This window comes from Crocuta crocuta, unplaced genomic scaffold, assembly GCF_008692635.1.
Source record: "Crocuta crocuta isolate KB4526 unplaced genomic scaffold, BGI_CrCroc_1.0 scaffold234, whole genome shotgun sequence".
Classification (NCBI taxonomy): domain Eukaryota; kingdom Metazoa; phylum Chordata; class Mammalia; order Carnivora; family Hyaenidae; genus Crocuta; species Crocuta crocuta.
The window spans coordinates 3,004,904-3,010,813 of record NW_027529647.1 but is presented as its reverse complement, the minus strand read 5'-3'; positions in this window follow the sequence as shown (position 1 = coordinate 3,010,813).

The window sequence follows — 5,910 nt, the reverse complement described above, 5'->3', positions numbered from 1 at the left end:
TGAAATAACCCATGAAAAGTTCCAAGATTTAAAAAAATCATCTAGGAAAGCCTCGGATATTTTATTCATTCTTTGGGAAAAGTTTCTATTTTAACAGTGATATGTAAGTCAGTACAGATCAAATCTGTAAGAAACATGTTTCAAAATGTCCTTTTACAGTTTTGAATGATATACTTTGGTTGTAATTTTTAACTTTCACTTCCCAAAAACATGTAAATGGAGCAACTTTTGAGCACCCTGCAAATTTAGAGTTTCAGATAAAGATGATTCCATGGGACACTTGCAGATACTTATTAGCATAAAGCCTACTTGTAGAAATGCAGCAAACCTCTGTTGGTAAACTCCTCACATCTGTTTACACTGTGTGTGGGGAGAGGTAGTGATTTTACCCTCATCTCTGGATGGTAAGCTCCATGAGGAAGAGCTTTTCAGGAGTGTATTTTAATGCTGTCTTGCACATAAAAAGCACTCAACTAATATCAAATGAATGATATCAAAATATCAAATGGTGGCTCCCCCCATCAGTATCATCGCTGTAAGAGGTCTCAGTGTAATAACCTCTGTCAGCTGCACTAAACTGGTAGATTTGCTCAATCGTACTCATGTATTCAACACACGTAGGCTGCGCGTCTCTGAATCCTGCGAGTTGGTCCCTCACCCAGAAGCCTCAGAGAGGAGCAGTGAAAACAGGGTCAGATGTAGGGCTGGATGTGTACAGCCTCAAGGCCACTGACCCGGATCCTTGATCAGGGTAGAGGGAACAGGAGGGGGTGGTAGAAAGAGTCCAGGTCACGGTGACAATGTCACAGGTAACAGGTGTGGAGTGCCTGATCTGAGCTGGCTCTATGCTACAGACACGATACATCGTGACAATCTCTGACAGCCCCGCCGAGACCTCCCAAGGTCCCCTTCCTGAGCTCTGAGTCCTCCTCCCACTTTCAAAGAGCAACCTTCTGGGGTGCCTGGCTGGGTCAGGCAGTAGAACATGTGACTCTTGGTCTCGGGGTTGTGAGTTCAAGCCCCATATTGGGTATAGAGATTACTTTAAAAAAATTAAAAGTCAAACTGTCAATGAAAGACGATTTCTAAAAATAAAATCATTGGGGTGTCTGAGTGGCTCAGTTGGTTAAGCATCCGGCTGTGGCTCAGGTCATGATCCCAGGGTCACGGGGTGGAGCCCCACATTGGGCTCCACACGGAGCATGGAGGCTGCTTGGGATTTTCTCTCTTTTTCTGTCTTTCTCCTCTGCCTCTCTCTCCCATTCATGCTCTCACTTTCTCGAAACACAATCATAAAAAGAACATTCTGTCACATTCCAGAACATGTATATACTTGGGGCCATAAGAACTGACAGTTTTGGGGCACCTGGGTGGCTCAGTCAACTTTGGACTTCGGCTCAGGGCTCAGGTCATGATCTCCTGACTTGTGGGTTTGGGCCCCACATCAGGCTCTGTGCTGACGGCTCAGAGCCTGGAACCTGCTTCAGGTTCTGTGTCTCCCTCTCTCAATGCCCCTCCCCCATTCTTTCTCTGTTTCTCTCTCAAAAATAAAGCATTTAAAAAATAAAAATAAATAAACAAAATCAACTGAAAAAACCAAAGGGCCACCTCCCGTCTGGCCCCTTGCTTCAGGCTTCGTGAGGGCGGGAGGCCTGGAGGGAGGCTGCACCCGAGCCCTTGCTTCCTGGGCTCTGCCGCTGGCTCACAAGTCGATGAGGCTGCCAGTCAGACCCTTAGGACAAACCCTACCAACTTTCGCAACTTGAGCCCATCGTCCCCAACTGTGAGCAGGCCAGAGTCAGTGGACTTGAGGCCCGGGGCCTGAGCAGGGGAATGGGGGCTCTGCTGATTTTTTTTCCTCCGGAGCCAAGAAGGGGTGTCATTCAGGGGCTGCGCTGTGCTCCCGAGCCAACCTCCGTCCCCAGCGGCACCTCCTGTCCTGCACAGCCCAGGTCCCAAGCCTTCCTGGCCCAGCCCTGCCGGTCCCCCTAACTGCCTCCGGACTCTGACCCTTCCGCCATCTCCCTGACCCCCTCACCCCTCTCCGCCTCCTCCCTCCCTCTCTTCTCGCACCACAGAGAACTCTAAACACTTGGCTCTAGTCTCTCCTTTGCCTCAAGCTCTCGCCCAGCGCGGAGTTCGGGTTCGGGGCTGCACCCTGGAAGGCCCAGCTGACCCGGCCTCTGCCAGGCCACGCCCCCCTTAACCACGCGCAGCGACCGCGACAAGACCTGAGGGGCTCGCGTACACCCCGGCTCCCTGAGGAGCCCCCAACCCCTCCCTCGGTCCCCCCGACGAGGCCCAGGACCCGGCACTTGTACACCCCTGCTTCCCGAGGAGCCCCCCAACCCGTCGGATCTTCNCAGCGGCGTGTGCAGCTCCGCGCGGAGGGCCCCCGGGAGGAGGGCGCGGGCGGCCCCCAGGCGCTCTGGCCATCATGGGGGCGGCGGCGACCGGACAAAACTTGCCGGCGCTTCGTGATTTTAATTACCACCGTTTGAAAATCCTTGTAATCTAATGACTTATAAACTGTTACTAGAGAGCTAATCAGGGGCTAACGAGTCAAGATCCAGCAACTAGAGCCGTTAAATTTGTCACCAACTTCTGTCCACGTGTACCGTTATTTAAATTGTTGAGTTTCTCTCTTTTATTTTTTTTTAAATGTTTTATTTTATTTCTAGGAGAGAGAGAGAGAGACAGCGTGAGCAGGGGAGGGTCAGAGAGAGAGGGAGTCACAGACTGAAACAGGCTCCAGGCTCTGAGCTGGCAGTCAGCACAGAGCCCGACGCGGGGCTCGAACCCACGAACCGCGAGATCATGACCTGAGCGAAAGTTGGACGCTTAACCGACTAAGCCACCCAGGCGCCCCGAGTTTCTCTCTTTTAAAGGAGAAACACCTTTGGTACTTACTGTACAACCGCGGCTCCGCGGGTTGGGCGCTGCCTTCGGCTCAGGTCATGATCTCACCGCTCTTGAGTTCGAGCCCCGCGTCGGGCTCTGTGCTGACAGCTCAGAGCGTGGAGCTGCTTCAGTTTCTGGGTCTGCCTCTCTCCCGCTCATGCTCTCTTTCTCTCAAAAAGAAATAAGCATTAAAAAAATTAAAAGAAAACTACAACATCATAGGCAAGTTTTGTTACCATCCCAACATAGCTTTCACTTTTCCGCATTTGTTAGTTTTTTTTCCCAAATAACAATCAAAAGCCAAATAAAGTACCTGCACGCCCACCACGTGAAATTTAATAGAGAAAGCTTTTTAAAATTGTCCATATTCCTTTCCAGTCTTTGGCTTTAAAAGAACATAGCTTGATCTTTCTAAAAGAATGAACTGACATGTTAAGTCAATTCTAAAGGGAAAAAAAGAAAGTCTAAAAATGGTATGCATGTTGGGGCACCTGGGTGGCTTAGCCGGTTAAGCGTCCGACTTTCGCTTAGGTCATGATCTCGCGGTTCGTGGGTTCGAGCCCCGCGTCGGGCTCTGTGCTGACTGCCAGCTCAGAGCCTGGAGCCGGTTTCAGTCTGTGACTCCCTCTCTCTCTGACCCTCCCCTGCTCACGCTGTCTCTCTCTCTCTCTCTCTCCTAGAAATAAAAAAAAAAACATTTAAAAAAATAAAATATGAAAAAAATAAAAAAAATAAAAAAAATAAAAATGGTATGCATGCATTGTTCATTTGAGCCTCAGTAGGGGAGTCATACTTTAAACTTTTGTTTGTATTTGTCAGATTTTAGTAAATTACTCTTCGTTGAAAGCTATCTGAGGTTAAGCAAGCACAGGCAGCCTGCGACACAAAAGGCTTTTCATAAGACGCTGCTTGGAAACACGAGCCTAAAACACTGGGATTGTTTGATGTTAATAATGAGACTGGGACCCTCTTGCTGTGAAAAGAATTCACTTCATCCATTTTTATAGCAATTCTGTGAACTTGGCTTGTTCTTAACAAGCGAATTGACTCGTCGATACATTTTGGATGGATGTGAACAGACACAAGGCTTGCCGCTTGATGCAGAAGTCGAGGGTGAGCGAGCGAAGGTCAGAGGTGAAAGAGCTTGCGTGTCTGGCTAAAGAAATGGCATGAGGCTGTGCCCATCACTTCCCCAGAGCATGCCAGCTGTCAGACCATCTTAGGAGCATGTCACAGTGGAGTGACAAGAAAAATATATAGTAATCAACTTTACACTTACTCATCGGGAGGAAAAGATCTACAATTATTTTAACGAATTACACCACCTTTAATTTATTTAACTACAAAATAGCTTTCCTGAAGTTGCTTCTGTGATTACAGTATCCATCCCAGGAGCAGCAATACTGAGTGATCAGTTGCTAGTCTCACTCCCCACTGCTCTGTCCGTCCAGGGAGCAGCCAACATGGAAGCAGATTCTAGATGTGCGAACATTACGGATACTTGTTTAAGTTTTTACACACGTTTTTCTGGAGAAGAGCGAGCAAGGTAGCCCACGAATGGGACGGTAACAACTAGATAGGGTTGGGGTGCAGTACAGAGTGATTAGGGGCTCCCGGGACAAACGAGAGGAGATAAAGAGAGTGAAACATGTTTGGGGGGAGCTGGATTCAGAGAAGTTTGAAGAAGCATCAGAAAGGAGAGCATTCATGAAAAAACAAAGCACTAGCGACTCCAGAGTAGAAGCCTGAGCACCAAGAGCCCAAGAATGTTCTGGAAAGTTCTGGGGAAGATTCCATACATACTGCTGAGTCAGAATCCAGGGGGCTGTAGGAAGAACAGATCCCTCCCCAAGTCTGGGTGGCCCAAGCCAGAAAGAACTTGGCTTGCTCCACCAGCAGAGAGGAAACACAGAAACAGTGGCAGCCGACCGGAAGCAGCGGGAATGGAGGCGGAACTTGGAAGGGACACCGGAGAAGCTGTGAGGCTCCGTGGTACAGTGAGCAGTGAGCAGGCTGGAAACCCCGTAATGCCTGTAGTCCACACACAGGGGCTGCTGCGCCTGGCAGTGTGTCCCTTGTCAGCCCCCTGTGCCTGATGTTCACATGTGCTGAGGCAGGGGACACATTGGGTCCTCGGAGCCCACTCTGGCTGCCCCTCGGTCGATCCCACCAGAAGTTACCGCCGTGACATTACCAAGGGCTCACCTCTCTGGAGGGCTCTCATGGGCCACTTTATATCCCAATGTGCACCGGACATATATCACCTGTTAAACCCTTCCTAGATTCTTGTCTGATGATTCGGACCTCTCCCTGTTCCAACCCATGCTACACCCTCATGCCACACTGAGCGTACGGCAGGCCCCTGGTCTGGAACCTTCAATACTGTCCATCATAGAATGCATCCATATTTTTCTGGAAGGGAGCCTATATATGTAAAGGGCTCTGTGGGCCATGTGGTCTCCGTGGAAAGACCCAGATCTACCTTATAGTGGGAAAAAAAAAAAAAAAAGCCACAGACATTACCTGAACAAACGGGCATGTCCGTGTCCTGTCCTGGTAAAGCTCCATTTACAAAACAGGCAGTGGCTACATCTGCCCCGTGAATCACCATTTGCACACCCCTGGCTCAGTCACAGTTCCTTAGTTTGGCATTCATCGCTTTCTAGAATTTGGACTCAGTTTTAAACTCTAGCCCTCTTTCCCACCATTTCTTTAAAAAATGCCCCTTTCCCCAAGACTTGCAAGTAATGAATGTATGTTTAGAAATGAATTTCATGGGGCAGCTGGGTGGCTCAGTCGGTTGAACATCTGACTCTTGCTTTCGGCTCAGATCATGATCTCACGGCTCATGGGATTGGGCCCCGTGTCAGGTTCTGCGCCGACAGTATGGAGCGTGCTTGGGATTCTCTCTCTCCCTTTCTCTCTCTATCCCTCCCCCACTTGTGTCCCCTCCCCCTAAATAAAGATTTTTTTCTATTTTTTTTTATTTCTAGGGGAGAGAGAGAGAGA